This window comes from Macrotis lagotis, chromosome 4 (genome assembly GCF_037893015.1).
Source record: "Macrotis lagotis isolate mMagLag1 chromosome 4, bilby.v1.9.chrom.fasta, whole genome shotgun sequence".
Taxonomy (NCBI): Eukaryota; Metazoa; Chordata; class Mammalia; order Peramelemorphia; family Peramelidae; genus Macrotis; species Macrotis lagotis.
In genome coordinates, this window is record NC_133661.1 from 25,266,077 (window position 1) to 25,275,350 (window position 9,274).

A 9,274-nucleotide genomic window follows, 5' to 3' on the forward strand; every position below is an offset into this window, starting at 1 on the left:
ACTTGATTTCTCATATTACCCTCAATCTGGTTTTCCATGACTCTGGAGAAGGGAATGAGACTGATGATGACTTTGTATCCCTCCACCTCATTTATAGTCAGTAAACCCCATGATGTCATTGATCATTTTCAAAAACAAAGAATGAACAATATAATAGGAATTCTCAGATAAGTTACTCAGTGGTTTCTGTTCTTCATGCATTCTTTCTCCTCTCTCACAAAGAGATAGTGTGGTATAGAAAGTTGACCTTTCAATCTGGAAGACCTCATTCATGTCCCAATTCTGAGACATATTGGCTTTGTCTTCCCTTGGGGATTCTTTAAACCTCTTGATGTTCAACTCCTCACCCCTCTCCCCCAGATAATGTGAGGGTATATTACAAATGAAATATCAATTTGCATTAATGGAAGGAGGTTCCACATTGAGAATTCTCTATTCCATTGCAACCACAAACTTGCTTTCTTGTCTCCAAAATAGTCTCCTAAATAATTGTATATATACAAAAACTACCTCCTCCATGAAGCTTCTGCTGATCTTTCCTCTTCATTTGTAATGAACTTTCCCTTTAGACTTTACATAGAATTTGATTTTGTAATAATTTAAGGCACCTATACATTTTTGGGGGTTACAGATTTTCATGTAGACATTCTATCTCCCTATTAGCTTGTAAATTCCAGGAGTTTGGGTACTCGAGCCAACCTAATCTTAGCTCCTAGCTCAGTACACTAGTTATCAAAGACATTTCATAAATGTTCTGTAAATTCATGCTATTGAAGCTGTTCTCTATTATTTCCTCCTTCCCCTGCCCAATCATCATTGTTTGTTAGATCCTTGCCAGAGGAATCCCATTCTCCTTAGCCCCAGGATCAAGCACTACACTGGTGTGTCTTCAGACAGTCTCTCTCTGTCTTAGTAGCCTTATCTCAGACAAAGGGACTTAGGCTAGGCTGTGAATTTGTTTTTAAAGTATTTTGATAACTGTATTTCAATATTATTGACTTCCTTTGAAATCCTCTTTTATTTTATGTATTTAAAAATATACTTCACAGCAGGAGTCCATGGACTTCTTCAGCCATCCGAAGAGATTCAAAATCCAAAAAATGGTTAAGAATCCCTGGACTAGAGCACTAGACCCTTTGAGTCGAAATCAGTTCCCGTGACCAATAGCACAAACTCAAGCAAAGCCCTTAGAACCCACACATGAGGATTTAGGAGGAAAGATACTCCCATACATGATGCTGAGTGAAATAAATATGCCCCGGGTCCATGACTCTGAGAAATTTTTAAATCTGTTGAACATGTAATTATTGTGCTGCAAAATAATTCCCTTGGCATGCCGGTGGGAGCAGCCTGTCTAAACTCATGATCACTGGTAAAAAAGTTCTTTTGCTAGTTTGTCTTTGCTTGGCTGATAATTGGCATCTTGGAAAGAGGTGGGTGAGAGGAAGAGATCACAGCTCAGCTGCAGAGACTCATTGCTCATGGTGTTCTGCCTGCTCCCAGTGTGAGTGAATGAGTTGGTAAATGCAGACCAACAAGTTTACTTATTTCTATATCCTACTGGGCCTATGACAGTGCCTCTGGGTCTACAATCCATCCTTCACAGTTCTGCCTTTGCCCAGGTAGCATCTACATTTTTCCTGGCTCTCTTATTGTCTTTTCAAACAACTTCCCCTCTAGGACTTCTCTCCATGGCAAGAGAATAAAAATAGTCATTAAAAGAGGGCATTGGGAGAATGAATGCATTTCTAAATTGTATTGGCAGGGTTGGCATAAGGACTAGAGGTCTTCCAGGGAAACCTCACTGGAGAGGCACATGAGGAGGGTACTGTGACTGAGCTCAGTAGACCTGTGTTCAAATTCTATTTCTGCCACTTTCAGCTTCTGAATATGGAAGCAAGTCATTTAGTCTCTTTGGGTCCCAATTTTCCAGCTATAAAATGAAAGAGTTGGTACTTGATGGTCCCTGAGTTTCCTTCCAGATATATGCTCTTAAAGTGACCCTGGAAGGGTAATTGAAAGGAATGAAATGTGATTTGGTGGCTCATAAAAATCCTTTTCTTTTCAGTTAACAGACAGTGGCAGGGAAGTAGGTCCCAGATTGGATTAAGGCAGAGCAAAGACAAGAGCAGACTGAGTCTGTGTAGTTACATGGAAAGAAATCTGAATGTGACATCCCAGTCCTTTAAGTTTCGACACTGACTCTGTTAGCGACTTTTGGAAAGTCCCTTAATGCCTCATCACTTAAATAACTAAAACCTCCTAATCATTCTTTCTGTCCCAGGTTCTATAATGCTCCAATCCACACTCCATAGAGCTGTAAGAGATATGACCATGTCACCTTCTTACCTATCCAGGAGCAAATATAAACACCCACTTTCTATAGGAAGCCTTTCCTGAGCTTATTTAATTCTAGTACTTTCCCTCTGTCGATTTTTTCCAATTCATCTCATTTATAATTTCTTTGTACATAGTTGTTGGTATATTGTTCCCCCGTAAGATTATGAGCTTCTTGAGAACTGTATCACCAGCATTTTAGCTCGCAGGAATTCACCATATGTTTAATGACTGACTGTGTTTGGAATTTTCAATCCTTCACAAAAGCAAGTCTACACCAATGGAAAATAGAAAGAAGCACCAACACAACACAAGAATGGAAACTGAATGGGGTGAGTTACAATGATCAAATTTAGCTCCAAGAAAGAGATCCGAGTGGGCACATCACTTGCTTATTAACCAAGTTGGATGAAGAATACTGTATATAGTGAACAATATTTTTGTCATGTTGGATAGTTTTGCTGAACTTTTTTTCTTCATTATTTCTTTATTATCATTATTATGTTGTGAGGGATGACTGTCTAGGAGAGAAAGTAGTGAGGGATTCAATATTACATACACACACACACACACACACACACACATATATATATATATAAAATTTCAAACAAAAACCTATCAATAAACATATATTTCAAAATCATTCACTCTGATCGTGGTGTCCTTGACCACATAACCAATAAGTGGACCTATAGCTTCTGCTTGAAGATCTCTGTTGAGTAGGAACACATGGTCTTCTGTGAGACCTATACCTCTGTTGGATTTCTCAAATTCTTAACTGTTTGCTATTTTTTATTGAATTTCCAATGCCTATCACTGTGCTTGGAACATACTAGATGCATAATAATTGCTTAATGAATGATTAGAGTTTTATTTTTATGGAACTGAAATTCATGTTCTGCCATCCCCCCCCCCACATTGCTCCTCTTTCTGTCCTCAAGGACCAAATAGTTTAAATTTAAATCCCCTTTGATGGAACAACAGCTCAAATACTTGAAGTCACCTAAAATCACAGGTCCAAGCCTATTCGTTGATTCTGGGCTAAATATACCCAAATACCTAAATATACCCAAACTGCTCTTCACATGGAATGGTTGCCAGTTCCTTTGACATTCTGGTCATCCTTCTTAAGACAATTTGACTTGTCAATACTCATCCTAAAAGTGTCTCCCAGAATTGAATCCAAGATTCCAGTTATGGGAAAAAATCCACAAAGATTCAGGCATGAATAGTCTTTGGTAAGAGTCAAGGATGGAATGGAAGAAGAGTTTTTTCTTCATGGTGAAAAAGGAAATATTTTTAGCTCTATACTCATTTTGTGGTTCACAAAATAAACATTTTCTTATCCTCCTTTTTTCCTCCCTTTCCTCTTTCTCCTCCTCCTCCCTCATCACCATCATCATCAGCATCATCATCATCATCGTCGTTTTGCAGAAAATTATGACCACATTTAAGAAACTCTTTCTAACTTGTGATATATGATCTAAGAAAACAATGATCATATAAATCTATGAATTCATAAGCTGAATAGAAGAGGAGGGGAATTTTTCCTCATTTCTAAAGGATTCTTTGACTTATAAAAGAATTCACATTTTATGAAAGGGTTTCTTTCAATGGAAAACTCCCACTGAGTGTTTAAAATAGGGCTAACATCATCCAAAATGACTTGGGAACTTCTGAGTTACATGCCTTTGCAAAAAGTTGACTATGCTCACATTTACTCCTTGGGGTTATGGAAGGCAGGTCGTTTTGCTGAGGAAAACTTTGCAAGAATTTTTTTAATCCTAATCTTTTCACTGACATTTGCAAATAAATCAAAGGATCACAGATCTCAGATTAGAAGGAACTACAATTTTTGAGGTAATAAGTGAAGTGCCCAAGGTCACATAGATTCTCAAGTTCAGAGATAAGATTTGAATCGAAGTCTCCTAACTCTGGAGTTGTAGTCTTGTGTCCATTCCAGATGGAATCAGAATACTTTAATGTTTTTGGGGTAAGGCATAAGAGGCCATCTTGTTCCACCACTTCATATCTGTAAAGCTTCCTGAGATAATTAAATGAATTGCCACAGGTCAATTAAAAGAATCCTGAGATAATTAAATGAATTGCCACAGGTCAATTAAATAGCAGGAATGATACTTGAACCCACATCCCTAAATCCATGATCCATGATATCACAGGATTAGAGCTGAAAGTTTGAGATCATTTAGTTCAACTATTTTAGAGATAGTTTTATAGATTTTTGAAACATTTTTGAGACTATTTCATCACTCCATTTTATAGTTGAAGAAACTGAGTCCTGTATATTCTAGAGTCTAAGGAACTTAGCTGAGATCTCACTGGTAGTCAGTAGAAGCACCAAGATTCCTTTGGAATCCAAATTCAGGATTCTTTTCATGGCAATATACTTATGTATCTTTCAATTGCAATTCTGGTTCTCTTGATTGTGTTTAATACTTCTATAGATATCTTTTAAAAAAATAAAAGTCCTATCATTGTCCCCTGAGCTGAGCTTCAGATTCAATCTGACCTGAAGGAAGAACGTTACCAAAATGGCCTCGATGACTAGCTGACTCTGTGATACTACATTTCTTATCCCAAGATTGCATACTTCTCTGCAAGAGGAATACTCAGAAAAAAAGAATGTACAACATTGTAAAGTGGCTGCTTGGGTTAAAATGCAATTAATCAGAAGGAATCTTAATTCATTCATATCTCATAAAAATTGGGTCTTTCTGTAAAAGGCAAATGAGGAATGTGTGATTTGGAAAGAAATGTGGGGCTGTGGGGGATTGTGTAACGATCACATCACTCATCCATTCTTAATGACTATAACTATGATTTCTTATGAAAGAAATTATATGTCCAATTATTTTACTGAATGCTAAGGAACTTACTGGAGTAATTGAGAGCTTGTTTGGGTAGGGGGAAACAGTCTATTTTCCATAGGAAAGGAAAACTTATTAAAGTTAGCGAGTGCCCATTCCATATTATAATAAGAATGTGTTGCCATGTTTTTTGGACACATTGTTTCAGGAAATTAGTCTCAGGTTTCCATATTTTATGAGAAGATGATTTCATTAGCCATGGAATGTCTATTTTTGTTATGGCTAAGGGGAGCAAGAGAACTTCAAATCATAACTGAAATATTCCATTGATGTGGTTGCTTAGCAACACACTTTTATATAAGCAGACTAATCATTTTGCCTAAAACTTAGTTTCTTTAAACTTTTTTTATTTGCTTTCAGCAGATCATCCAGCTAACTGTAAAAAAGCATTTTGAAAGCATTTTGTAAACCTTAAATCCCTATAGAAATGTGAGTTTATTTAGCATCATTGTTATTTCCAGCTTTAAAAATGAATTGAAATGTGGGTGTTAGGATGTGTGATTTGGGGTCAATGCAAGAATGTAGGTCTCTTTGTATTAATAAAGGCAGTTCTTTAGCTGAGGCTAGGTTGGTGTGGCAACTTGAATTGGATGCAGTAGTATAGGTTAGTCTGGGTTCTGGTCCAGAGGGACCTACAGGATTAAAGGGAAGAACCTAGATTTGGATCTCATTTTTGATGCTAACCACTAATGAGATTTAGGATAAGCATCTCCTTGGCCTCCCAGTGACCTTGTCTGTAAAATGAAGGCCTCTGATTAGGTCTTGGTTGGATCTAGATCTGAACTCTTCAGAGTTAGCAATGCCACTATTAACCAATATTTTCAGAATCACAAAATAAATACCAGAGTTGCAAGGGATTGTAATGGTCTCAGAGACCAAACCAGAGTCAAAAAAGAATCCGAACTGTTCTCAATAAACATTCATTAATTTCCTGCTAGGTAGTAGTATCTGCTATATACTAAGGTTACAAAGACAAGTTGGAAATCCTTGAAGAGCTTCCATTTTGTTCGGGATACAACATATAAACATACAGATATAACACAAATTAAAAACATACAATTTTGAGAGAGAAACTATGTGATCTGGGAGATAAAGGATCATGGAAGTTTTCAGGTAGACAGTCATGACAACCTATAATGTCACTCTCAGCCTTCTTTGTTCAAGGGTCTAGGCTGAACATCCCTAATTTCTTCATGGAGTCAAACACCGTTCTTGTCCTGACCACCCTCCACTGAATGTTATTGTGTCCTTCCCAAAATATGACCAGAGCTGAGCTTAATACTCCAAACCTGTTATCAGGACAAAGGACAGAAACACTATTAACTGGAAGATCTGCCTCTCTTAATGAAACCCAACATGTCATTAACTTTTCTGGGTGCCATACCACATTATTGATTCATTTTATGAAATCGCCATTTTGCTTTTTAAACAACCCAGATGAGATGTCATTCAAAGACAAGAGGGAATCACAACTTTGTTGTCAATTTAAACTGATACCTCTTTAGTTCCCACCCAAATCTCTTGTTTCTCTCTCTGTCCCTCTCTTACACACACACACAGACACACAGACACAGACACAGGCAGACACACACACACACACACACACACACACACACACACACACAATTAATCTCCCTCTTCCCATTTATGCTTCCTTTGTGTGGGGAAAATATGTAAGAACTCTAAGCAATGCCATTTCCTTCCTTGACAATACTGCAGCCTGACACCAAGTAGTTCATTGCGGTTCATACCAGAGCTGTTCTTTTCTCATAGACTGTTTAGAAATGAAAACACTGGCCTGATGAAGGTTTTGCAGGTTATATAACTTAAGCAGAGAGACAGAGAAGATGGATTGGAGGCATGATACATAGCATAGAGAGACATTTATGTGTTTGGTGTGTATATTTATGTTGTAAATATAGCATGATGGGATTTAGGAGTGGAAATACTATTAGACATCATCAAGTTCAGAGCTTCTAAACCACTTGTGTATCATAAACCTCTTTGGCAGCCAGGTAAAGCTTATGAATCCTTTTAAGAGCAATGTTGTATTGCCTACATTCATAATTGAAGGACATGTAAAATTTCAGTTAGAGGTTAGTGAAAATAAAGACGTAACATCTTCCCCACCCAAGTTCACAAATTCTCTGAAATTTATTCCTTGATTGTGGGATCAGGTTAAGAAATTCTAATCTGGCATAATTCTCTTATTTTATAAGGTAGGAAACTAAGGCACAGAGAGGTTCTATGTTTTGCTCCAAAATGAAAATCTGGAAAGGATCTTGGAGATATTTAATTCAATTCCCTAATTTTACTATGAAGGTACTAAGGTACAAATAGACTTACCTGCTATTTGTGTATATACCTTCTTCTTCTGATTCTCTCCCCCTTGGATGAAATGCCTTGTTATTGCATTTCTGAAAATTAAAATCCCTATCTGGCTTCAAAGGATCATCTCCTGTGCCATCCCCTACATGGAACCTTACTAGATCCTTCTATTCACTAGGATTTCCTCTCCCTTACCCTTCAAATTTCCTTGAATTTACTTACATATATATATATATATATATATATGATTTGTGTTTTCCATTTTTCATATATAATATTCTCTGTTCCCAGGAAAATAAATACTCCTTGGGGACATGAAATATTTTGTTTTAGTACCATTTCTAGTGCTCAGAGCTAGGCGCAATGCATCAAAGATAATAGACACTTACTGAATGCTTGTCATTGTGGTTATTCAGTCATGTTTGAAGCTTTGTAATCCAATCCCATTTGGGGTTTTCTTGGCAAACATATTGGAGTGGCTTGCTATTTCCTGCTCCAGCTCATTTTGCAGATGAGGAAACTGAGTTGAACAGGATTAAGCAACTTGCCCAGGGTCACACAGCTAGTAAATGTCTGAGGCTGTACTTGAACTCACTAAGAGGCGTTTTCCTGACTCTGAGTCTGATGCTCTATTCACTGCATAAAGCAATTCACTCAAAAATCCTCAGAGCTAGGATTCAAACCCAAGTCTTCCAATTCTAAATCCCATCAATAATGATTAAGTATCTACTATGTGCAAAGTACTGTTTTAAGTGCTAGAAAGAGAAGTCCAATGATGAGACAATCCTTTAAGGTCATAGATTTAAAGATGGAAGGGAACTTGGGTGTAATCTAGCCCAACCTCCCCATTTTTTCAGATGAGGAAACTAAGGGCAAGGAGCTGATTTGACTTGCTATTGAGATAAGGATTAAGTTACGGATCTGAAATTTCTCTAAATAACTTTGTAAGATATGTATCAAATATTTCTTGTTTGCAAGGCATTGTGGTTGGTTTTGCTGAGAGTGGAAAAATGTCTCCCTGATATCTTGAAGCTTGCAGCCTAGTTAAAAGACCAATATAAATATATATGCATATGGATATGGATATGGATATGGATATGGATATGGATATGGATATGGATAATGTAACTTGTTTTTATTCCCCTGTCCCCAACAAGAAGTCATCAGGTATGGTCCAAAAGAGTGGGAGAGCTGAGGATGTACTTACTTGTTCTATTTATTCAGTATCATATAAACTCATTTTTTTCTTTGTATCTTCTAGTACATTGCCTACTGAATAGAATGTGTCAAATAATTGGTTTCAATAAAAATTGTAAAATGTGATCTGGAGATAATACTTATCTGATTAGGTCAGATATAAGGGTCTTCAGATATAAAGATAAAAATGTAGATAGGAATTATAGTATCAAGATATCATAGCCTCGGGGGGGGGGGCTAGGTGGTGCAGTGGATAGAGCAATGGCCCTGGAGTCAGGAGTACCTGAGTTCAAATTTGACCTCAGACACTTAATAATTACCTAGCTGTGTGGCCTTGGGAAAGTCACTTAACCCCACTGCCTTGCAAAAAAAGCTATAAAAAATAGATATCATAGCCTCATGGATTAAAAGTTAGAAGGGACAGTTCACCCTCTCCATTCTACTGAATTCTCTACTGAGAAACTGAGGCCCAGAGAAGTTAAACTTGCTGATAGTCATACAGGTAGTAAGTGGTAAAACCAAAA

At 37.2% G+C, this 9,274-nt stretch overlaps 1 long non-coding RNA gene across 1 annotated transcript in view; it reads right to left on the minus strand.

Annotated features, from left to right (window-relative positions):
* Window positions 1-4,200: 4,200 nt before the first annotated feature.
* The window catches only part of LOC141523000 (uncharacterized), a 15,711-nt gene continuing 10,637 nt past the window's right edge, over window positions 4,201-9,274 (minus strand). Inside the window, exon 3 of the long non-coding RNA XR_012478298.1 lies at window positions 4,201-4,369. This is a non-coding gene — a long non-coding RNA (uncharacterized LOC141523000). The remainder of the gene's footprint in view (window positions 4,370-9,274) is intronic.